This window comes from Carlito syrichta, unplaced genomic scaffold, assembly GCF_000164805.1.
Source record: "Carlito syrichta isolate Samal-C Ts95f unplaced genomic scaffold, Tarsius_syrichta-2.0.1 Scaffold305117, whole genome shotgun sequence".
Lineage (NCBI taxonomy): Eukaryota > Metazoa > Chordata > Mammalia > Primates > Tarsiidae > Carlito > Carlito syrichta.
The window spans coordinates 931451-957410 of NW_007249213.1; the positions used below are offsets into that span (position 1 = coordinate 931451).

Here is a 25960-nt window from a genome sequence, read left to right on the forward strand (position 1 = left end):
ATTACAGGCATGCGCTACCACACCCGGCTGATTTTTTTTTTTTTTGATTTATTGTAGAGATGAGATCTCGCTGCCAGGCGGGTCTCGAACCCGCGGGCTCAGGCAATCCACTCACCTCAGCCTCCCAAAGGCGTGGGATTACAGGCTGAGCCACCGAGCCCCGCTGGACTTTAATTCTTTTTTTTTTTATTTTTGAGTTGGAGTCTCACTCTGTCACCCAGACTGGAGTGCAGTGGCTGCTCCCGGCCACCGCAGCCTCGACCTGCTGGGCTCCGGCGATCCTTCTTCCTCAGCCTTCTGAGTAGCCGGAATTACAGGCATGCGCTACCACGCCCAGCTGATTTTTTTATTTATTGTAGAGATGAGGTCTCGCTGCCCAGGCGGGTCTCGAACCCGCGGGCTCAGGCAATCCACTCACCTCAGCCTCCCAAAGGCGCGGGATTGCCCGGCTTGGACTTTGATTCTTAAAGTACTTTTAGGCTTACAGAAATATTAAAGAGAAAGTAGAGAGTTCCCACATACTCCCTCTCCTCCTCCTTCTCACTGACAGTTTCCCCTATTATTAACATCTTCCATTAGTGTAGTACATTTGTTAAAATTGATAAAATAACATCGATACAATAGTATTAACTAAAGTCCCTAGTTTGCATTAGGGTTCACTCTTTGTGTTGTACAGTTCATATGTTTTGCAAAATATATAATGTCATGAATATAGCATGAGGGTACCATACAGAATATCTTCACTGACCTAAAAATCCCCTAGACTCCATCTATTCATCCTTCTCCCTTCAACCTCTGGCAGTCACTGTTCTTTTACTGTCTCCATAGTTCTGCCTTCCCCAAAATGTCACATAGTTGGAATTAGACAGTATGCATCTTTTTCAGACTGTCTCCTTTCATTTAGCAATATGCACTTAAGGTTCTTCCATGTCTTCTCATGGCTTGATAACTTAATATTTCATTGTATGGATATATCTTTATAGCAAGTCTTCAAGTTAGTAGTGTCAGTCCTCTCGCTTTGTTCTTCCTCAATATTGTGTTGTCTAGCCTAGGTCTTTTCCTTTCCATACAGATGTTAGAATAAGCTTGTCAATATTCACAAAGTAGCTTGGGATTGCATTGAATCTGTAGATCAAGTTGGAAGAATTGACATCTCAACACTATTGAGTCTTCCTATCCATGAGCATGGAATGCCTCTTTATTTATTTAGATTTTGTAGATTTATTTAATCTGTTTTGTGGTTTTCTTATACAAATCTTGCATATGTTTTGTTAGATTTATACATAATTATTTCATTGTTTGGTGTTAATGTATTGTATTTTTAACTTTTTTTTTTAAATTGGAGTCTCACTCTGTCGCCCAGACTGGAGTGCAGTGGCCGCTCCCAGCCACCGCAGCCTCGACCTGCTGGGCTCCGGTGATCCTTCCACCTCAGCCTTCCGAGTAGCAAGAATTACAGGCATGCGCTACCACGCCCGGCTGATTTTTTGATTTATTGTAGAGATGAGGTCTGCTGCCCAGGCGGGTCTCGAACCCACGGGCTCAGGCAATCTACTCACCTCAGCCTCCCAAAGGTGCGGGATTACAGGCTGAGACACCGAGCCCGGTTGTATTTTTAACTTTAAATTCAATTGTTCATTGCTGCCATATAGGAAAGCAATTGGCTTTTGTAACTTAATCTTGCATTCTGTAACCTTGCTATAATTGCTTATTAGTTCCAGGAATTTTGATTTTATACATAGACCATCAAGTTAACCATTAACCAAAAAAAAAAAAAAGCTTTATGTCTTCCTTCCCAATCTGTATATCTTTTATTTCCTTTGCCTGTCTTTTTGCATTAGCTAAGACTTCCAGTACAATTTAAATGTGAGTGGGAAGAGGAGTCACTCTTGCCTTATTCCTGATCTTAATTGGAAAGCATCCCATTAAGATTTTCACCATAATTGTGTATGATGTTAGCTATAGGCTTTTTGTGGATGGTCTTTATCAAGTTGAAGAAGTTCCCTTCTATTCCTAATTTGCTGAGAATTTTTATCATAAGTGGTGGGATTTTGTCAAAATTTTTTCTGCATCTGTTGATATGATCAGATGATTTTTCTTCTTTAACATGTTAATGTAATAGACTATATTAATTGACTTTCAAATATTTAATCAGCCTTGCATACCTGGAATAAATCTTTTTTGGTTGTGATCTATAACTGTTTTTATATATTGTTGGATTCAATTTCCTAATATTTTATTGAAGATGTTTATATCATATGCATGAAAATATTGATCTGTAGTTTTCCTTTCTTGTAATATTTTTGTCTGTTTTTGGTATTAGGATAATGCTGGCCTCATAGAATGAATTAGTAAACATCCTCTCTTCTTCTACTTCCCGGAATAAATTGTAGAGAGTTGGCATCATTTTCTCTTTAAATGTTTGGTAGAATTCACCAATGAAATCACCTGGGTCTGATGATTTCTGTTTTGGAAGGTTATTAATTATTGATTCAACTTCTTAAACAGATATAGGTCTATTCAGATGATCTATTTCTCCTTGAGTGAGTTTTAATAGAGTAGAATTGCTCCATTTCATCTAAGTCATCAAATTTGTGGGCACAGAGTTATTCATAGTATTTATTTATTATCTTTTTAATGTCCATGGGATTGGCAGTGATTTTTATTTTTTATTAAAATGCAATTCAACATTTTAAAGTATATACCTCAGTGGTTTTTAGTATACTCACTATGTATGTAACTATCACCACTCTCTAATTCCAGAACATTTCTATCACTCCAAATTCTCCCCATTCACTCCCCATTTTCCCTCCCCCTATCCTCTGACAATCACTAGTCTACTTTTTGTCTCTGAGTTTGCTTATTCTGGACATTTCACATAAATGAAATCATACAATATGTGGTCTTTTGCCTCTGGCTTTTTTCACTTAGCATATATTTTTTAGATTCATCCATGTTTTCCCATGTAACAGTACTTATTCTTTTTTATGACCGAATAATATCCCATTGTGTAGATGTACCAAATATTTCTTAAATACTTAAATTTATGGGCCAAGATTCATATTGGATGCCTGTGGGCTCTCTGCTCCCAGCCCAGAGCAAAATAATAAGATGAGAGACATTATCCAGATATGACTCAAATTTACCGTTCTGCATGAAGGACAGCAAAAATGAACCTAGCCTGGAGTTTCCTCTCTCATGAAAAGAATGCTGCTTGAGTTTCATGAGCTTAAATAAACTGCTGCCACTGTCACCAACTACTGCCACAATAGAGTGCCTACTGCCTGCCAGCCTCTGGAATAGGCAGGCACTTGCACATGCAACAATCCTTCCAGGTGAATGTTCTTCACCTCCATTTTACACAAGAGAAAACAGTAGCTCTGAGAAATAGAAGGCACTTTCTCAGCAAGGATGTTAACTCAGTTCTGCCTAACACCAAAGCCCTCTCCAGCTATCAGGTAACACTTAGAATTCTCTACCTAAAGGCTCTAATAGCAAGAATTCCTACACTTTTTTGTGTCATGGGCCCATTTGGCAGTCTGGAGAAGTCTACAGATCCTTCTTCAGAATAATGTTTTAAAAGTATGAAATAAAATACTCAGCATTGAAAAGGAAACAAATTACACTGAAATACAATGATTAAACTAGTTTTAAACAATCAGACTGATGAAATGGTAATAATATATGTTCTTCTTATGAACACATGAAATAACAAAATCCAGCAGTGAATCTAACCATTATTATCACTTTGAAGTGGTAAAAAGCATAAATGACATTTGAGGTACTTGCAACCACTGTAAAGTGACATGAAAACATCTGGATTTCTGTTGGTGACACAGTCACAGGTGCTGCTGATGTGACTGTGGTTTGTTGTCTACATTCATAATGGAAGGAAATGCTAAACTTCAGTTAAAAGTGAGTGAAAATAATGATGCCTCACTATCCCCATTCAAGTCCACAGACTCTTGGGTGAGAATCTATGCTCCCCATAAACTGTGCAACCCAGAGGAATGGGAATGTGGCTGGAAAAGGAGTCCCTTCTCCTCTCCCAGGGCTTGTGCTTTTTGATGTTCATGTACTCACGAGTCCTGGTGTGAGAAGAGGTTGCCTTCCTGCCCACTCTCCTTCCCCAGACCAGAATTCCTCAGGTCTGCTTTTATTCTGGGAAGCTCCCTAAAGACGGTGTATTTACACAGGTCTCCTGCTGATCCCCATCTCAGTTTGGTTTTACGCATCCTCTCTCTGGACAGTTTAATTTCTTCTAAAAATAACATCCCCAGAGAAGCGTGGGGAGTTTCTAATTTCTCATATCAGACTTCTTATATGACTTTAGAAGGGCAGCCCCTAAGCCCAGTTCCCCTGGGAGGGGCTGCCCAGCTGAAGGTGTGGTGCTGGGCTCCAGCAAGGAATGAAAACCCAGGAGCACAGCCCAGCAGGAAGAGGGGCCCTGGGGGTGAGCAGCTGGGCAGAACCTCTCACGCAGAGAGCCACTGCCCTTCTTGCCTCACAGGGGCCTGCTTGGGGAGTGGAGAACAATGGGTAAGCTATGTAACCTCTCTGGACCTTAGTTTCTTCAGCCATAAAACCGGAAATGGGCCTCTCCATAGTGGCACCTTACGGGGTGGAGGCTGAAGCAAGAAGGCTTGAGAACAACCCTAAACCAACCACCAGGCATCCTCAGAGTTCACACAGACAGGATGAGACCCAGGAAAACTCACCAAAAGACACGAGAACACAGCAGCCCTTTCTGGCACTTTCCTGAAGACCCAACACACAAAATGACCACAGTTCCCACCCTCCTGCCTGCTGCATTTCTGAGACACAACCAGGGAGGTACTGGTTTGGGACAAAGCCAGAGCATGGACTCAGAACACCTCACCCCCTTCCTATTCCTCCTTTTTATTCAGGACATCCAATCTGGGGGTCTTGGAGAGTCCTCCTTCCCTCTCAGCCTCAACGTCCTTGTGCCGGGGTAAAGTGACATCTGAGGGCCCCTCCAGCTCCGCTCTGACCCAGCAGGGATGTGGGACTTCCCATCCCCACCACAGCCCCCGTTTGTCAGCAGCAGGACAGTGGGAGCCCTACAGCTGTCCCAGCTGCAGCAAGTCCCAGTGTGCAGAGACCACTCTGCTTCCTGTCTAACCACCACAACTGAGGGCTGGGGAGTCGGGCAGAGAAGAGGGAGGCAGGTGCAGGGAAGCCAGCCTCCACAGAAGTAAATGCCCAAAGGGACCTACATCATCACATTTCAGTGGTTTCCTGGGCCTAGCCCCCTCCCCAGCAGTGATTGGGGGTGGGGAGAGCAGGTGGCAGAAGCCAAGGATAGAGGAAAAAGGGAAGGAGTGACCAGAGGAGGAGGCTTGGAGGTCAGGGTTGTGCAGAAGTACCCTTAAGACGCCCTGAGACTGATAGATGAAAGGAGTTCAAAAACAAAAACAAAAAAGCCAAAATGTACACCAGCAGCCCCAATGTTTCCTGTTTTTCTAACAAATCACCAAAGATTTCCAAGAAAAGCAAGCTGTGCTGCGCTCGGCCCCAGGCATAGCCGCAGAATTTGCACATCTGGCCTGTGCTTCGAGAGCGGCCCGTGTGGCACTGGGGCACAGGATGTGGTAGAGTGGCCCACAGGGACTGCAGCTCAGGGATCCCAAGAGGAGTGTGGCCAGGAACCCTTCAGGGAACCACCTGCCATGGTTGTCCCTGCGGATTGTGGATATCAACCTATTATTATCTGCCAGCCAGTTCACCCTATGGCCGTCCTAAATCCTGCCTGCTGCATTAATGCAGGCATCAATAAGCAGTGAGACAGGGGAAAACAGAAAGATCCCCCTATACTCAGAGGACCCTTTGGGAGGATTTACATGTGTGGGCTTCCCCATGCCTGTATGAATTCTCTGAGAATTTCCAGACAGAAGGGTGTGAGGGCTGCAGGGAGGCCCTCGGGGGCCAAGTTTTCTCAGAGACAGGGAACTGACAGCTCAAGTAGAGGCGAGGTCACCCTGCTAGCTCCTCACAAGGGGGTCTCCATCCCTGCTCCATCTCTAGCTTCTCTCCTTTTCCTTGCAGAGGGTCTCACAGGGTCCTAGACTCCTTCAAAAGTCCTGGAGGGGTGGGCAGACTGTGCACCAGGTGTTGAGATCAGTCTGGTGACCCCAGGACATGCACCCCTTCTCATCTTGGCCATCTCCTTATCTCCCCAGGAAACCACAACCTGCCCCTTCATGCCAGACCCCTCTAGAAATACTCAACTGCCCCTGAAGAGCCCTCCCAGCCCCTGTGCCCTCTTCTCTCCTCCAGCCATAGTTGGAGCCTCCTTGAAGCTCCCGCCCCCATTCCTGCCACCTCATCCACATCCAACGACCCAGGCCCTGAGAAAAGACGCTGCCTTCCCTGTTGGCCCTTGCAGGCTAGGGGTTCTGCTTTACCCATTAAGGTGTGAGCAGACTTGGCCTGCAGGGCCCACCCCTCACTCAGCCCCACAGGGGCAGGACCCAGAGGCAGGCTGCAGGGGGTCTTGGGAGGAAGGAAGGAAGACAGAGGGAAACTGAAGCCTATACCTCCCTTCAGTCATTCGGCTGCCATTCCACCTGGGCAGACTTGATGCTCATGTCCAACACAACATACACATGCACTAACACATACATACACACACATACTCTTACTGAACTACCTGAAGGTAAGTTGTAGGTTGCAGACATCGTGACACATCACTCCTTAACATCAGATTGAACCATAGTAAACAGGAAAAGACATTAGTGAATTCATAGGGTTCAATCTAATATTTTAGCACACATCTCTTAAGAATATGGACCTTCTGGGCCAGGTGTGGTGGTTCACGCCTGTAATCCCAGCACTTTGCGAGGCTGAGGCAGGAGGATTGCTCAAGCCCAGGAGTTCAGCCTAAGAAACATAGTGAGACCTCATCTCTACAAAAAATTTTTAAAAATTAGTCAAGCATGATGGTGCGCCTGTAGTCCCAGCTACTTGGGGGGCTGAGGCAGAAGGATTACCTGAGCCCAGGAGGTCAAGGCTGCAGTGAGTCATGATCATTCCACTGTACTGCAACCTGGGTAACAACGTGCGACCCCAACTCAAAAAAAAAAAAAAAAGGTCCTTCTCCAACCTGACTACATCTAGCAAATTAACAATAATTCCTCAACATCTCTGGTCATCTATGCTCCAAGAAACATATTCTTGCTAAGCATCTGCTGTGTCTGACTCCCCACGTGCTCCACTACTCAGGGTCCTTCTCTGAAAGGGGACAAGCTGGATTAATTTATGAATAAAGTCCCTTTAGGCACTAGCATGTCATGATTTTATTCTAGAATTATGAGGCGAAGCCTTTCCTTCCCTGGGAAATGGAGGATGGAAACACATTTTCTGGTGATATGGGAACATGGGACCTCTCCTGAGCCCACCCTTACTCTCCATACCTACCTCCAAGCTTCAAAGGCACCTGGCCAAGGCAGGAACACGGGTGATCCTAAGTACTAGGACAGGAAGCTGGAGAGTTCCCCAGCCTCCTCAAGTACGGTCCCTGGGACCCTTCTGTAGCTGGCAAGCCTGGGCCCAGGAGTCTTGTCATAGCAGCACACAGGTAATTATACCTAGGAACCTAAACCCAGGCACTATGACATGCGACTAGAGAAAAGGGGTCAACATTTATTCCCTTATGAATTAGTTCCACAATTTCCTGCTCTGAAGTTGACAGATGAATGTCCATCAAGTTCACAGCAAACGAATAAGCTTGAGAAAATCAGGATGTGAAAGAGGCTCTTCCTCCCCCAGAAAAGTTTGGTCCCGTGGGTCCCGGCCACCCTGCTATGGAATGGCCCAGTGAGTCTGCAAACCTTACTCATTGCCTCAGCTCTGGTGGGCTTCTAGCCAAAACCTGGCTCAGTCCTTCACTCCACTTCAAAAAGAGGATCTGAGGTCTCCCCAGCACTAGGAACACTCACTTCCAGGTAGGCCCTGGCTTCTCACACACTCAGCTAGGACCCAGGAGGCACAGCTAGGACCCAGGAGATTTGCCAGGAAAACAGTCACTGGGGTGGGGCATTTGACTGGATACTGACTCCAAGGGATTCTTCCCTAACAAACCAACAGGGCTTCACCCTACCCCAGACACACACATACCCACACCTCTCAAGGGATGAGAAACTGGTCCCAGCATTCCCCCCACCTACCTCCTTGGCTACCCCCCATTCATAAGGGAGGCTCCATTGCTGACCCAGAGAGAGCCCGAGACAACCCTACTGGCAGCAGTGGGAAGAGGAAGGTCGGTCATCCCACATCCATCTCACACTGGGAGTTTATGCTAGAGAGGATGCAAGGCAGACATCTGAAAATCCACCAAAGCCCAGTAACAAAAAAAAAACAAAAACAAAAAAGAGAATTCCTCCCCAGAGAAACCAATGATCTTTATAAGACTGTATTTCCCAAAGATAGTCACAGGAAGATCTCCCATCCCACATCTTCTTTACAACACAGTCTTGATATGCCTCCATTAAAAGGTGGAATCTAACTCCCCTCCCCTTAAACCTGGGTGGGCTTGTGACTGCTGCAATCAATCAATAGATTACACTGCACTGATGCTGTGTAGCTTCCAGGACTAGGTCATTCAGGACAATGTAGCTATGGTATTTTTTGCTAGAAGATGGACATGTGGAGCTCTGAGCCATCACATCAAGAAATCTGACTATCCATCTGGAGGTTGCCATGATGTGAGGAAGTTCAAGCCACATGGAGAAGTCACTTGTAGGCACTCTCGTTTACAGGTCCTGTCCCCAGCTGAGGCCCCAGACATCACAGCACACAGACAAGCCATCCCCATTGTGCCCAGCCCAAATTCCTGACCTGCAGAATCCATGAGCATAATAAAATGGCTGCAGTCTCATACCACTACATGTTAGGGTAGTTACCCAGCAACAGTGTTAGGAACATACACATCTAGTGTAGGCCTCACACCTTGATGGAGACCAGGACACATGCCCAGAAGCCACTGGACCACATGTTCAGAAAAGCCCATATGGAAAAGCTAGAAGAAAGCAACTCACAGATGGTGCCATCCACCATGCATCCAAGGCAGCCACAGCAATTCAGAAGCAGAAGGACCCTTAGAGGTTGTCCAACCTAAGTTTGTTTACTCAAATAAAAACCTTTCATATCAAGTGAATATGACCACAAGATACTTTGCTGGGTGCTGTGGTAGAAGCAAAGATGACTACTACACTGTCCTCCACTTCAGGGCTTCGTGGATGCCAGCATAAGGGTCACCACATTCTGAGGACTAGAATGATCACAGCAGCACACCAGGCTCACTCCTGCCTCAGAACGTTTGCATTTACCACTCCCTCTGCCTGGAGTGTTCTTCTCCCAGACGTCTGCCTGCCTCTCTTACCTCTTTCCAGCCTTATGCTATATTCCCAATGAGGACTCCTGGCAAGTCCCATTTCTGGCATCTCCTGCTTTACTTTTCCCATATCCCTATCACCAATGGACACACTATACATTATTCTTTTTGATCATGCTTATTGACCATCCCACACTTCCAGCTCCATTGGAATAGAAGCTCCATGAGGGTTCAGCAGAGTGCCTGGCACATATTTGCTAATGGATGGATGGATGGATGGATGGATGGATGGAGGGAGGGAAGGATGGATGGAGGGATGGCTGGATAAGTAGATGATAAAGAGGTTTGAAGGAAGGAAAAAGAAGAGAGAAGTGCATGGAATCACATACTTCTAGAGACTGAGATATGGACACTGCTTTTCTCACGTCATACGCCTGACCTGAGCCAAGCTCCAGGGATGGCAGGGGCCTTCACCTGGACAGTTAACATCAGCCCCTTCAATGAATCCTTGCTTCTCTGGTCATCTCATCTCATGGAAGTTTGAGTTAGTGATGAAAAAGAGTACTCTTTTATCTTCTGCCTTCAGTTCTGACCAAGAACAATGAAAGGTTTGCGAAATAGATGTGAGAGGAAAATGAGTAGAAAACAATGCCATGATCCCAGAGTCTGTAGTAATCATGGAAGAAAATTGTAAGAGAGACACCAGACATAGACTTTGTGAAAGCAGATTTCCAAGAGGCTGGGAATCAGAGAGGGTGGCTTAACAGAGAGAGAAAGTTCTGGAAATTACGATCTGAAGGCATAGTCATGATGTGGCACGAGGGAGAAGGGGGGGTAACGGAATGGGGACAGCGTGACTTCCTGGGGCACATGTAAAGATGGAAGTGGGGTCCCCAAATAATGACATAAAAGAGTGAGAGTGAGCAAGTCATGAAAACAAACCTTGAGAAAGCCACTGCAGACATCAAAAAGGGCTCATAACGTTATTTTCAACCAAACCAGGAGAGAACAAGCTAACAGCTCAGGACAGTGACAGACACCTGAGAGAAAGCAGAACTCCACTCCTATTTTGTCTTCATCTTCTTCTCAAGGAGAATAGCTATCCTACTGGATCAAAGATAGTTTATTTAGTCAACAGAAACTATGTATTGAGAGTTTACTATCTGAGGAACTTCACTAGGCATTGGGGGTCCAGAAATCTCACAGAGCTCATGGTCATAGGAAAGGCGAATCCCCTGAGCAGTCACCACACAATGTGGTAGGAACAACCAAAACAATATGAAAAAGACAGACAACCCAATAGAAAAATGGGCTAAAGACTCAAATAGATACTTCACAGAAGAGGCTCTCCCAATGGCCACTAAACATATGAAAAGGTGTTCAATTTCATTAGTCATAGGGAAATGCAAATTCAAACCACAATGTGACATCACTACACACCCACCAGAATGGCTAAAATGAAAAAGATGGAAAACACTAAGTGTTTGTGAGGTTGTGAAGCGACATAAACACTCACAATTGCTGGTGGGAACATAAGCTGGTATGGTTACTTCCAAATAAAACACCGTCAGCAGTTCCTACAAAAGTTCAACCTGTGCATGCCCCATGATCCAGGAATCCAAATTCTAGGTGTATCTCCAAAGGCATGCACAGCGTTTGGAGGTATACCAAAAAACATTCACAGTAATCCTCAAACTAGAAACTAACCAGTGGGTTAGGTGTCCCAGTGGAGGTTAATGTGGGGACAGGTACAATAGGAACTTGGAGGAGAGAGATCATCAGTTAGCAAAGTTTCTTCAAAAGGGTAACTCCTGAGATCACTCTTCAGGAAGGAGAAGCTGCCCTGGGTGAGATTCAGGTGTGGTAGTGGAAAAACAGACAGAGACAAGAGGCAGGAGAGAGCATGGTTCCTTTAGGGAACTGCCAGCCATTCAGCCTTACTGAAGGGCAAAACATGACATGGGGCACGCTGGGAGATGAAGCTGCCTGGGCTGGCATGTTGAATGGCCTTACATGCCAAGCTAAGTGCTTAAGGATTTACTCAAGGGCCATGTGGAGCTTTCTCTTGGGCTGGTGAATGACACATGGGCCTTGAGATTTAGATGATCACAGCCAGCCTGGGGTGAGAGGTAAGCTTGGGGGAAAGAGGTCTGATACAGAGGGATCTGGAGTCCAATAGGGAGCCTTGCTGCATAAAAGGAGCTTCAGATTGTGGATGGGGATAAATGCATCTCAAAGTCATAAAGAAAGTTGAGGTTGCGAAAGGGAATTGCTACTAAGTATCTTTGAAGAATCTGAGGAAAAAAAAGAAAGATGTATAAGAGAAAGACAGAGACAGAGACGGACTAGAAAAGGTTGTCCTCATCTTCGGGAACAGAAAGAAAGAAGAATCCTGGAACTGCATGTCTGAACCCACCAGCACCCCAGTCAGTGTTCTCTTATCACCACTAACAGGCAGTTCATGAACACTAAGAAAAAGAGTCAGGAACTACCAGCAGCTAAAAGGCAGTAGTGGATTCAGTGACTAAACAGGCAATACAAGAAAATGCCACAAAGACAGCATATCTGAACTTTAGCAAGTCTTTCTACAGTCTTGTAACAAAGTAAAAAATGTGAACTTAAAGCACAGATAGATGGCTTCATCACTGGCTTACTAATCTTACCCAAAGGATGTTGATTAGCTTCACCTGTAGGGACATCTCTTTTAAGATGCCAGGGGAACCCAGCTTTTGGTCCTTTATGGCATGCCATTTAAAAAACTTATGGCAAAATATATGCAATATAAAATTTACCATTGTAACCCATTTTTAAGTGTACAGTTTTAAGAGTACAGTTCAGTGGCATTAAGGACATTTACATTGTTATGCAACCATCGGCAACATTCATCCACAGAACTTTTTCATCTTCCCAAACTAAAACTACATATCCAATAAACACTAGCTCCCCACTTTCTCTTCCCCTGGCCTCCAGTAACTTCTAATCTACTTTTTGTCTCTGTGAGTTTGGCAACTCTAGCTACCTCATATAAATGGAATCATAGAGTATTTGTCCTTTTGAGACTGGCTTAAGTGAAGTTTCTTCAAAAGGGCATGCGCATAGTGTCTTCAAGGTTCATGAAGCATGTTGTAGAATGTATCCAAATCTCATTCCGTTTTAAGGATGAATAATATTCAATTATGTGTATATATACATTTTGTTTATCTATTCATCCATTGATGGACATTTGAGTTAATTCCTCCTTTTCGGTATGTCATGCAATTTTTTTTTTTTTGAGTTGGAGTCTCACTCTGTTGCCCAGACTGGAGTGCAGTGGCCGCTCCCGGCCACCGCAGCCTAGACCTGTTGGGCTCCGGCGATCCTTCCGCCTCAGCCTTCCAAGTAGCCAGAATTATAGGCATGCGCTACCACACCCGGCTGATTTTTTGATTTATTGTAGAGATGGGGTCTCACCTGCCCAGGCGGGTCTCAAACCTGCGGGCTCAGGCAATCCACTCACCTCAGCCTCCCAAAGGCGCGGGATTACAGGCTGAGCCACCGAGCCCAGCTATCATGCTATTTTTTTATTAACAGTTTTCAATAGGGCTTAGAAGCATGCTTGCTCCACGTTAGAAGAGAAAAAGAATATTTATATGACAGTAAAGATTCACAAAGACCTCAAACTAGTAGAGTTCAAATGTGGATGAGGGCCGGGTATGGTGGTCTATGCCTGTAATCCTAGGAATTTGGGATGCTGAGATGGGAATATTGCTTGATCCTACGAATTTGAGATCAGCCTAGGCAACATAGCGAGACCTCGTCTCTACAAAAAAAAAAATTAAAAAGTAGCCAGGTGTGATGTCATGCACCTGTAGTCCCAGCTACTCAGGAGGCTGAGGCAGAAGGATCACCTGAGCCCAGGAAGTTGAGGCTGCAGTAAGCCATGTCTGTGCCACTATACTCCAGCCTGGGCAACAGACTCAAAAAAAAAAAAAAAAAAGTGGATGAGATTCAATTGTCCTTCAATATCCACTCTCCTTTCTTCTATAGTAACAAAACTTTTAGAAATTTTAGATTGCATTTCCCAGACTCTCTTGTAACTAAGTGTGGCTATATGACCACATTCCGGCTATTGGAAAACGAGTAGACATTGATGAGTACAATTTTCAAATCATGCTTCTAAAAAGGAGGAGGCATGCCTTTCCTTTCCCCTTCCCTCCTCTTGCTAGCTGGAATGGAGATGTGCCGGCAATTGCTAGAGCAGCCATCATGGACCATAAGATGAAAGCTACCTGTAGAGGAAGGCAGAGCAATGAGATAGAAATAACATTGGATCCCAACCTATAAAGCTGTCGTGTAAAGACTGGATCACTTATGCTCAGACTGTCACATGAGGGAGAAATAAACTTCTATCTTGTTTAAGTCACTATTATTTTGAGTCTCTCCAATCCAACAGAGAAATCAATAGACCAAATAATATTTCAGTCAATGCTGAGTTATCTAATAAGCAAAATTATGTTTTTTGTTTGTCTGTTACTATGTCATTTATATACAGCTGGTGGATTCCCCCCAAATGTCTGGAGTATGTTCCATAGTCTGATTTAGATAAAGACCACACAGTGGCCGGGCGCGGTGCCTCATGCCTATAATCCCAGCACTTTAAGAGGCTGGGGCCAGAGGATTACCTGAGCCCAGGGGTTCAAGATCAGTTTGAGCAACTTGGTGAGACCTCATCTCTACAATAAATCAAAGTATTAGCCAGGCGTGGGGCCTGTAGTTCCAGCTACTTGGAAGGCTGAGGCGGAAGGATCACCTGAGCACAGTAGGTTGAGGCTGCTGTGGCTGTGAGCGTGCCACTGCACTCCAGCCTGGGAAGAAAAAAACAAAAAACAAACAAACAAAAAAACACATAGTGTACTCAAAATTCCCTTGTAGGGAACACCTGATCAAAGGTAAAATAGTCCTTCAGAGAAGCAGCAAAGATTTTCTATATGAAGTATCTACTTCTATGTTGCCTATTCTAATGTAGAGTAAGGGAAGTAGAAGTAGGGATTAAGTTACTTAAAGGCCAGACATCCTTTGGAGTAAACTGGGTTGGCCAGCTAGTACTGAAGCAAGCAATTCATGTTGAGAGAGTAATGTCTTAATAAACGAATTAGAGATACTCTCTTACTGGTCAATAAAAAGGTACCATGAGAAAAAATTACAGGCATTACAAAACTTTTCCTCCTTAAACAAGATCACATAATTTAGTGAAAAATAATGTTCCCTCCTCCATCTACTGAGCAGATTTTAGGAGTAACACAGCCAGTGAAAAATCATCCCCATTTCTGAAAATGTGGGACGGGTGAGGGAAGGAGGAAAGATGGGACTCTCTGAGGCGACTGAGCTCTAGTCCCAAGGCGGAATTGTAAAACCATGGTCCCAACCCAATCCCTTCAACATTTCCAGGACAGGAGCCCTGATTGGAGCCCAATAGAGTTGAGCCATGGCCCGGGAAGGGGCATTCTCAGCCAGTGGCATCCATCTCAGAGGAGCATGTTAGATGGTGATAGTATGGTGCCTAGGGACAAGGGTAGGAGAACAAGGTAATGCAAAGTTGGCGGCACTTCTTTCTTTAAACATGGCATCCAATACATGGCCCAGCACTGAGGACTTGCTTCCGTCAATTCCCACAAGTTCCTACCACCTTGTTATTTTAGCCGATTCAGGTACCTTTCAGAACAACCTCCTGACTCAATTCCCAAATATCTCACGTGCCTCCAGGCTGAGCTCCTTAGCGTCACTACTTCAGAAATGTGTTTTCTCGATGCCTATACAAGACTAGCACTTGTTCAACTTCACCTTTCCTCTCCCTCCTCAACCCCAACCCTCAGACCAACCTCCACCTCTCTCAAGTGGAAGGCTTTTATTATCAGGTTCTTTAAGTGCCACACCCTTATTTTTCTTTCCCTCTGCACTTTATAGCAAACCTCTGTACACAAACCACTATCATCGCAACATGACCCTCAGGCCACTGTGTTGATCTCACAGGAGCCTTGCATCTTAGTCTTGCAGCTGGGCAGCTCACACTCAGCATCCTTTCTCTAGTAGGTCCAGAGAGAGGATTCATCACAGAAAACAATTTAAGGTCTTGGGAATTCAGGCGGTGAAGGCAAGTTCTACCTTTGATCCCCAACTCTTGATCACCCACTTGCAAAAGAGGAAACATGAAGTATATTCCTGTCCCCCAGGTCAAGAAAGCCTGATACACCTTCCAAGACATTCGAGAGGCTTCTCTCAGGGTCCAAGAGACAACAAGGGGCTCTGGACACAACTTTGTGCCCCTGTGAGTTTCACAGCCATGGTTCCAGACTGGTGAGTTCATACCCCAGGGCTGCCATAGGACTTTAAGGAGGCAGAGAGGCCAACATTGGCCTCCTCAGCTGATTTCTCAGGTGTGCATGTTGAGGGGTGTTACTCTCCATCATGCATGGACTCTGAATCAGAGTGGGAGGGTTTCCCCTCCTGGGGAGTCATTTCTACTGCTCTCTCCTTTCCCCAGAAAGCCCCCTTCCCTCTCCAAAGCATAACTCCCTTTCAAAAAGTAGACACAAGAAAAAGGAAAAGAAAGAATCTTGTCCCTGCTTACTCATCCATGTTCCCTGCTTGGAAACAAGAAAATGAAGCTTTTTGTTGCTGTTGTTCTAAAGGGTTCCACATTAGACTAGCAGGGAGGGCCACATTTGTGAGAAATGCATTGTACTTCTGCAAGCTGTAAAGGGTAATATGCAAATTATAATCATTATTAATAGTACTTTATTTGCTCCCAATTTTTAAACCTGACTTTTACATCTCCCTTGGTCTCCTCTAGATCAAGCAGGCCAGGCACCCCTGGGGATGTTTGAAGAATCCCCAGAAATCCCTCAACTGTGTATCTGCCCCCACTCTGCCTGAAAACACAGATTCTGATTGCCCCACAGCCTGCCAGGCAGGCGGGACAGGAAGCCCCTCTGCCTTGTAAACACCATGTTGCAAACAGACACTTCCCCAGGCTCCTGTGCAGAAGCTGTCATCAGACTGGGAGTGGCTTGTTGTTGGGGGAAGGTCCCCCAGGGCTTCCCCTGCTCTCAGACTGCTCATCTTAAATCTGACTAAATCGGAAGACAGGGAGGGACATCCTAAGAAGAGGGGTCTCCACATCTGGAGTTTTCCAGGGGCTCACCGGGTTTGAATCAGCCCAGAGCAGGACATCTGCCTTGTGCCATACTAGAAGGCAAAGCTACAGGTGTCTGAAGCCCCTTCAGAGGCCCACAGAAAGCCAGCAAAATGCCTGGAGGGTACAGTCCTTGAGGCGAGGATGACCGAACCCCATAACGATTTCAGATTGGAGTCAGCCCAGTCTACCAGATAATGCTGAGGCCTGGGCCTCTTCTGTGCTGGCTGCTCACCCCGACAATCATTCATTCAGCAAACACTGCCAAATGCTGGCCCCCAGTAGGCGCTGGGGAGTCAGAGCCGAATAGAATGGTTGGGAAGCTTTCCCCAATAGGAATGGGATAAGAGAGGCATGAACACATGTTAGACCTTGGGGAAACTGAGTCAGGTAGTCTGACTGGAGAAAGCCCGAGGACTTGTGAAGAAAGGAGTGGGACTTGACTTTGACACTCGAATATAAGGTCTTTGAACCTTCCCTTCGTCACGGAGTGCCATCAAAGGCTTCTGAATGTGGTGACAAAGGAGTTTTCATAGGAAGACTCTCCTGGTGATGGGAAGAAGAGCCTGTGGTCCGAAAGGCCTATGAGCAGGCATATGGTGAAGAAAGCTAAATTGGATGGCAGAGAGAACAATGGGGAAGTGAGAGATGCAAGAACCAGGGGAAAGGAAGCACCATCAAAACCAGCTGGAGAGTGGAGAACAAGGAAGACAGAGGGAGGACTCTGAGCTGAGTCCAGGCTTTCAAGACCAGGAGTCTGGTTTCAGTCGAGACAGAAATGAGGAAGTCTGCAGAGGAAGCCTGTTCTGTGGATGCAAAGTAGGGCTCTGGACTAAGGCTTACATCGAAACTGACGTGAGTGGAAACAACCAACACATACTTGGAGACAGTGGTTCTAATAAGGGAGATAAGCAGATCCAAGGATGGCACGAAGAAGAGCCAGCACAGAAACAGTTGAGTGGGAAGAGAAAATGCTCCAGTGAGAGCACTGGGCATCAAATGCTAAGGACACCTCAAAGAAAGATGCAGGTTGGGTTGGGAAGATATTTTCATTGCAAAGCTGCCATGACTTTGGAGGAAACCATCTCATCGGAGCATGGCCTAGAGGGAGAGGATGCTGCCACCTTGGTCTGAAGAGGGGTTCGTAGTCACTGGGAGTTTTGCCATAAGATGGCAGGGAAGGAGCAGGTCCCCTCCTTGCTCAGCCTGTCAGAGCAGCTCCCACAAGACTCCTAGAGAGCAGGCTTTAAAAACTTGCAGAATCACAGAAGAAATGGGCTCCAGGGAGATGAGGAGGTAGTTAGGGACTTAGGCCTAGAGATCACATCTTCTACTCCCCTGTGCACCACACCACAGCCCCCTTTGTCCTCTTAAGCATAATAACAGGCCAAGGGGAGCTCTGAGCTCTTCATTTTCTCAAAATGAAACTTCCAAGATGTCGGTACAGAAGTGAATGCAAAATACGATGGCCTGTGAAACACTGACTCAAAAACTCCAAGAACAAGAGGCCATTCATTCCCACCTCGGCCCCAAGAACTTATGTGGGACACCCTCAGAGGAAGACGATTCTAAAGTGGGGCCCCATTTGTTTATTTCACCAGGTGTCAGAAGGAGCCAAGAACAAGAGACCCTGAGAAAAGCCCATTATCCCAGCACAGGATGTGGGCATGGATCCTGATGTCGGTGATTGGCTATGGTTTTCTAACAGCCAAGGTGCTCCTGTTCTGGGGGACTGGGCGGTGAAGCAGGGCTGTGGAATTTCTGAGGGCACTGCCCAGCTTTGGAGTTTCTTTATTCAAGGCCACTGAGCTTTTGACATTTAAATTATGTTTTCACACCAACCAGTGTTTACACAATCAGTCAGACACGGCCACTACGATTTAGAGAACTAGTGACTCGTAGAAATGAACTGTTTTGGTCTCCATTCTCACAGCTATCAATTCTATAATATAAGACACGTATTTTCCCTGAACATTTCCCCCAATGGGGAACTCACTACCACAAGGCCATTCATTCCATTGTTGATCTGCTCTGAATTTCTCTAAGATCTTCCTTATAGTGAGTTGAAATCTGTTCCCTTACAATTTTCCTCCAGTGGTCCCTTTTCAATCCTGAAGAATGACCCCCCCCACAGGGAAAGTCTTCACCTTTTCCAAAGGATGCTATTCTTCAAACATCTGAAGATAGATGCTACTTCTCCCCTGTCTTCCTTTCTTGGAGAAAAGCACCTCTACTTCTTCAATCATTTCATACTACCATCACTATCTTGGTCACCTCTCCAGGTATGAAGAAGTTGACCAGCAACCCCACTAAATGCAGAACCTGGAGTAGGACTGCACTGCAGATGGATCTGCCCAGTTCCATGTGAAGATAGACCTCTCATAAACCGAAGGGTGTACGAAGAATACGGACTCATGCAACAAGTGGATGACCATTGGAAGCCAAAAACCAAAGATGACTCTTGGGTGTCAGCCTGGGAGAACCAATGTTTACAGGTTTGCTCCTGGGAGGACTGAGCAAGAGAGAAGAGGAGAAAACTTGCGGAATGGGAAGCCAAGAGTCCAGCAACAGAGGAATGGGAAGCCAAGAGTCCAGCAACAGAGGACCTCAAGACCAGAGTTGCCCTCCCAACTTCTAAGGAATGCCTCATTCTCTACTCTGTGAACTGTTGGAGGGCGCAGGAAAAGATGAAATGCTTCCGAAATCATTTTGCAAGGCCAGCATACCAAAAACTGACAACAGCAGCATAGAAAAGAAAAATAAAGACCAAACTATGGGTATAGATGCAAAAATCCTAAAGAAAATCATGGCAAATCAAACCTATCACTGGATTAAAAAAATAAGACTTATTGACCAAATGGAGTTTATTCCAGAAATGCAAAGAGGGCTCAATATGAGAAAGTTCATGATATGATGTGACACATGCATCTATCACAAGGTAAAAGGATACAATAATTTCCTAGGAGATGCTTTTAAAAAGTATCTGACAAATTAAATGTCCGTTCACATTTTTAAAAACCCTTAGAAATGAGGACTTGAAGAAAACTTCCTTCACATGTGGCACTTTACATCAAGGCGCTATTTCTAAAGAACCATGACCACATCAGAGAAGCAAAACCCCAAGCTCATGTCATTCCCTGGAAACTTGGGAGGTTGCAGACATCTGTGGCAAAGAAACAGCAAAGGCTGCCTCTCTGAGTCCTGGACTATTTATATTCATGTAAGTGGCCACAAACATACATTTTCTCTGTCTTTCAGTCCTAGCCTTGCATCTAGTACCCCAGTTGGGGGGCAGAGCAGAAGGGCTTCTAGTCAGGTCATCACTAGCAAACGTTACTCTGTCTAATCAACTTGGAAATGGGGTGAATTCAAAACTTGGTGAGAAACCCAGAAAGTGTGTGCGTGGCGGTAGCTCAGTGTGTGGTCAGGGAGCTCGGCCTCATAGCACGCCACTTTGGGTTGCTTACCAGGGAGTCATAAGTGGCGTCCTTTGCATGGTTTTCACTATCTGTCATCTCTCCCAGTTTGCCTCTGATGACAGCTTCCTCCCACGGGGAGCTGTGCTGGGGGTTATCCAAAGAAGTCAGCATAGAAAAAGTAGTGTTTTCTAGAAAGGGATTAACCCAGGTCCCTTGGTGGACTGCAGAGGTGTGAGAAGACCCTAGGATTTTATGTAAAACCTTGAGAGAGGAGAGAGAGAAAGAACATTCGCATGCATACATGTGCTTATGGGGGAGAGAGATGATGATCTATCATTTTCATCAGTTTTTCAAAGGATCCCACTAGGTAGGGAGAGTCTGAGACTCTCCTTGAAGAGTTGCAAGTGTAGATGGCAGTATGATCTAACTAATGCAGAAAACACAGTAAGGAGGTTGGCTACCTCGGCCAGGTTGGGTGGAAGTGGCTATGTAGAAATTTGCCTGACAAGAGCCAAAACACCAAGCCATGCAGGAACAAGTGCTCAGACCAAAAACCCAGAGACATGTCTGCACAGACTTCATGGAGATAGCTTTGGATACAGGATGTGGGAGCTGAAAAGGCAACTTCTCAGATGAGACAGAAACTCAGGATCTGGGTTTCTGAACCCTCTGCAGAAGGGCAGAATGAACGTCCAGCAAACAACACGGAGGAATTTTCTGTGGACAGGGAATTCCTTGGCTGTTGGTGGAGACACACAAATGCAGAGGACTCCTGTGTGGGACATGCTTTCTGGTGATGGGCAATGGAAAGAAAAAGGGGGACCCTTATTAGTATTTGTGACATCAATGTCCACAAGCTGGACCTTGGTGTATGAAGAGGGATGAAGAGCATAGAAATGAGTCCCTGGTCTGGACCAGACATGGAGCTGGGTTCCTGCCAGCAGCGATGTCATCTGATTCTTACAGGAGAGGAAACCCATGTACTCCACAAGAATGCTTGAGAGTACTCTGAATGCTTGAAAGAGAATGCCCCCAAAGAGCCCTTGGCAAGTGTCCACTGAATGATATATATTATTATTAATCATCATTTAAATTTTATTTCATATATCTCATGTCCCAACTTAAATATGACTTCTTCAGAGAAGCCTTTCCTTAACCTCTCTGTCTTTCAGTCCTAGCCTTGCATCCAGTACCCCAGTTCCACGAGGACCATGAGTTCCACGAGGGCAGGAACTTTGTCTGTCTTCTTCAGCATCCTCAAAGCCTAGCATGTGCCTAGCACACAGAAGGCATGCTCCACACAAAAGTATTGAGCAAACAAGTTGAAGGTTAGGGGCTAGGCAGGGGCCATAGAAAGCGTTGAGTGCCAGACCTATACTTCTCTCTTACAGATGGGGAAACTGACACCCAGTAAGGCATGTGGACTTAGCCAAGGTCACATGGCTAGGAGTGGAGGAGCCAAGTGGATTCCAGGTGAGGCCACCTCCAGCTCCCATACTTCAGCCCTGCCCCCAAAGAGGAAACCACACAAGCGCATTTGCCTAGGTCAACAACAACAACAAGAAGACTCTGGAGGATATTAAAATGGAAAGCACGCTACTCCCTCCTGACCCCACCCTCAGTCCCCAACCCCATCCTATGCTCAGACAGCTTCCACTGTTGGTATGCATGGACTCCTTGCCTATGATATTCTGGGGAGCTTCACAGCAGCAGCTTGATGCCATGCTGAGCATCGGTGGATGCGGTAGCAGGCCTTAGGTGTGTCAAGTCACTGGTCTGACCCTGTAGGCTAGGACAGTCAGTGTTATAGCAGGAGGACAGAAGGAGGTGATCAGTGCTGGGGCGTGAAGCAGGGAGTTAGAGAATAATTCAGAATTCAGGCTTGATCAGGGCATCAAAGGAGGAACTGGCTTACCAGGCAGGTAGAGGAGAGGAAAGGCAATCTAGGGAGAAAGAACAGCACACACAGAAGCACAGAGGTCTGTCGGAGCTTCAGGAGAAGAATCAGGCAGGGTAGGCTTAGGCTGAGTGGTGGGAGGCCTCATTCACCATGTCAAAGGGCATGGATGGGGCTTCTCCTGAGAGAATGGCAGCTCTGTGGGGATTTCAGCTGAAAAGTGACTCACTTCATTGTTTTCTCTTACATCACCGCAGCAGCAAGACAGAGACTGGAGGCAGGAATCTCCCATGGAGATCAAATTCTGAGGCCCCAAACTCTAGTACCCCAGTTGGTAGACTCAGTAGACTCAAGAAGGACCCAGTATCTGCTCTGCACCAGGAACATCACATCATTCACTTCTTCCCAATCATCTGCCTCTACTATCCTGTTGGGTGTTCCTTGCTATAACTATGACTCATTTATCTGGAAATTACTTAACTGATAATCCCAACTATCCAGAACCTGGTTGGTAGCCTAGAAGCAAGCAAGAAAACAAACAAAAACACCTGGATGGCCACAATTTATGCCCCCAAAGTTGTGTCTTACAGGGCATGCACTTGACACCCACAGAAACACACAGGCCACTACAGATGCCAGAGACAGTGCAGCCCAGAGTGTGGCTGTGAAGATTAAAGGCCTGGACATATGCAGCACAGAGCCCAACACCAGGAAATCATGGCCAAAGGGTAAAGGCCAAAAAGAAGGACGAAAGAGAAAAGACCACAATTGTGTTGAGCAGACAGACCCAGGGTACCAAAGAGAATGGCAGTCTAGAACCACTGGATAAAATTTCTAGGAAATTATTAAATTATATCTAATGTACTATATGTAGGCAAGCAATACATTTTACAAAGATTTTGTTTAAAACCGGATACAATGAAAAGTGCTTAGAAGGAGCTTAAAAGGCAGAACTACTGGAAAAATTAATGTATGCAAGTTATGAGAATGACATAATTCTGTGTGTACCTGTATACATATAAAGCACATCCCCAAATCTGTAAAACAAACATTGTATTTACCAGAACCTGAAGATGCCACCAATTGAAAGACACAGCATCATTTTGTGTACCACCAAGGAAGAAATATTACTGCTTATTTTAATTGCTAAGATGCCATAGATGGGCCGGGCACGGTGCTCAAACCTGTAATCCTAGCACTTTGGGAGGCCGAGGCGAGAGGATTGCCTGGGCTCAGGTGTTTAAGACCAGCCTGGGCAACTTGGTGAGACCTTGTCTCTACAATAAATTTAAAAAAATAAGCCAGGCATGGCAGCACACACCTGTAGTTTCAGCTACTTGGAAGGCTGAGGCGGAAGGGTTGCTTGAGCCCAGCAAGTTGAGGATGCAGTGGCCGTGAGCAGCGTGCCACTGCACCCCATCCTGAGCGACAGAGTAAGCCTCTGACTCAAAAAAAAAAAAAAATGCCATAGATGGTTGATGCACCTTGATTTCAGCATTGCTAAAATATGACACGTACATCTTCAAATTGATGAAATAGCCAAATATATCACATGTCTTCTATGGGAGTGTATCATTATTTTCTTATATCAGAAGTCAAATGTAGTCTTTCCTTTACTCCACACTCACCCCATCTATGCCAAAGCCTCAAAAATCAGAAGAAATACCTCCCCTTGACCTGCTGACGATCACTCCATCTTGCCCCTCTATAAACTTCCTCTCATGATAAATTGATTCAGGCTTTTGGCTGAGGACAAATAGGTCTTCTGGTTCACAAGGGTCCCACAAGGCCGACCAGTTCAGCCCCTTGGGATGAACCTCGCCAAATGAAGATCAAGTTAGCACAGTCTGAGCGCTCAGCGGAACCCAAGTTGGGGCTTCCACATTCTAGGCTGCCCAGGCGAAAAGACTCCTGGCTCTTCACCTTTCCCACTTCTCAATTGGCAGGCCGCTGATTGATGACTGGCCTTGGGACGTGGAGCAGCTCCCAACAGCCAGTATCCTCCATAGCCTCTACCTCCTGCCTTCTCATCCTCATGCCAACATTGACCCTGAATACCCTGGTCACCCAGCACCACCAGTTAGCTTCCACCCTGTTATTCTCAAAGAAACAAAAATCAGCACATGGAAGGGAGGAAAGGGAAGCAGGGAGGCAGAAGTGATCTGCTTCCACTGTGGTTCAGGGAGGGAAGGTAACGAATCATCTCTCTCCTATGCTAGAGATAAGAGGAGGGACGTTCATAAGACCCCAGTGAGGCCCAGCACACAAAACCCCCGAGCCTCCCTGCTTCCATAGCCCTCAAAAAGCAAGGGAGGGTGCCCTGAAGCAGGAAGAGAAAGCTCAATCATTCAAAACTGTCTTCTTTGTCTTCCATGGGCCCCTAGGTGAAGACCCACACCACCGAGGCCAGGTTGAAGAAGCACAGAAGCTCTTGTTCCACAAAGTTCCACAGAGCATCTCCCATGTGTGCTGCCCTCATCATCTGTGCCTCATTTACTTTTCCACACAGCCCTGTGGGTCAGTATGAAAGCTCATTTTATAGATAAGGAGACTGAGACTAGGAGAGGAGCTGAAGGTCACACAGTTGAACCTGGTTGGAATTCAGGTATCGTTTAACATCACACATGGTTCCCAACCAATGACTTCAGCATCATTGCTTAAGGAGCTCATTACAATTTTTGAAAGTACGGATTCTAGACCTCACTCCCTGGAATGCTGTGTTGTAGGGCTGGGACCTGGAGAATCTGTGTTTTAACCAACACTCCGAAAGAGTCCCAGGTCCTGAAGGCAAGAGAAACGAAAGGGTGAGTGAGAAGACACAGAAGCCTGTGGGAAGGAAGACATGAATGGCAGTCCAGGAGGGACATTTGAGGCAGGCTTGGCCTACTTTTAGCCCTCATACCGCCTAAACCCACCCTTCTCTCTGATCTGAGGCTTGTTAACTCACTTTATACCACATCCTGCTGCTTTCACCGCCTTCCTTTTCCCTCTGAACGATCTCCTTCCTCCTACTGACCTGAGCTTTTTGTGTATTTACTCCAGGCCTGGGATGGGCCAGCACGCAAGCGCACACGAGACACACACACACACACACACACACACACACACACACACACACACACACACACACAGTCACAGTCACATGGGGACACCCAGTGTGTAAACACCGATCCTGACAGAGCAAAGCATGCAATACTTTAGCGCAGCAGCCACCGTCTGGGCGGTCTAGCAGGAGGCAGGCGCAAGGCAGGCACTTCCACGACTCCAAGGTCCTGATGGCAAAGTGTCTCTGAGGACAACGCTCACCAAGACAGCTCCCAGCAGGAGTGGGGTAGGGTCCTTGGCCAGACACCAGGCAGCCTGTGACGGAGGCAGGAGGCTGGCTGCAGACACTCAGCTGCAAGAGTGGCACCCAGAGTGGCTACCTAGATTGTCCCCAGGACGACCCTTCTGCCTCTGGGATTACCCGGAGCCCCTGAGGTGGGCCCCATCCATCAAGTCGAAAGACGGCAGGATCTGCCTACCCGCTGCGAGGGTCGCTCTCGAAGCCCACTGCCCCCAACGGTCCCCAGTCTGGTCCAGCTCTGCCTGGAGCTCCCACGCGTGTCCTCCGCACCCGCTCCGGCCACCCAGCCACATACCTGCGGTCCCCGCCGGGCGCCGAGCCCCTCTCCAGCGGCGACTCTCTGCAATTCGGACGACCGTCGGGACCACCACGCCCCAGCTGGAGCCGCGCGGCGAGACCCAGCATCAGCCCGGGCTCGGTTTCTCGGGCGGAATGGGGGCGGGGCGGGGCTTGACCGGGGGCAGGGCTGGATCGGGGGCGGGGCCTGTGGGGTTGGCCACCTAACCGGCCTATTCCGCCACCTGGTGGCCGGGCCGTGTCAGCCAGGTGCGGGCCTGGACCAACCATCCCAGGAGTCACGTCCCGGAGCCCGCAGAGCATCCGAGAAGCAGCCCCGGACTCGGCGCCCGCCTCTGCCCTCGAAAGGAACAGACCCTGGCCGGTGCACGGCCGTGGCAGGAAGGACGCCAGCGCCCAGCACCAGGGACCCCCAGCAGTAAGGTGAGGTGCAGCCAGGGCGGCGGAAGCGCGGCTTTGGCCCCGCAGAAGAGGTGGG

The 25960-nt window shown here is 46.6% G+C and overlaps 1 protein-coding gene across 3 annotated transcripts in view; it reads right to left on the reverse strand.

Annotated features, from left to right (window-relative positions):
- The window catches only part of PIK3R5 (phosphoinositide-3-kinase regulatory subunit 5), a 75965-nt gene extending 50351 nt beyond the window's left edge, over positions 1–25614 (reverse strand). For 2 of the 3 annotated variants that reach the window (XM_008061152.1, XM_008061151.1), the window contains exon 1: positions 25481–25596. The gene's annotated coding sequence lies outside the window, so the exon portion shown is untranslated. Of the gene's footprint in view, positions 1–25480 lie in introns of all 3 variants that reach the window. The other variant, XM_008061150.2, reaches the window with a different exon arrangement.
- Between the last annotated feature and the right edge of the window lie 346 nt (positions 25615–25960).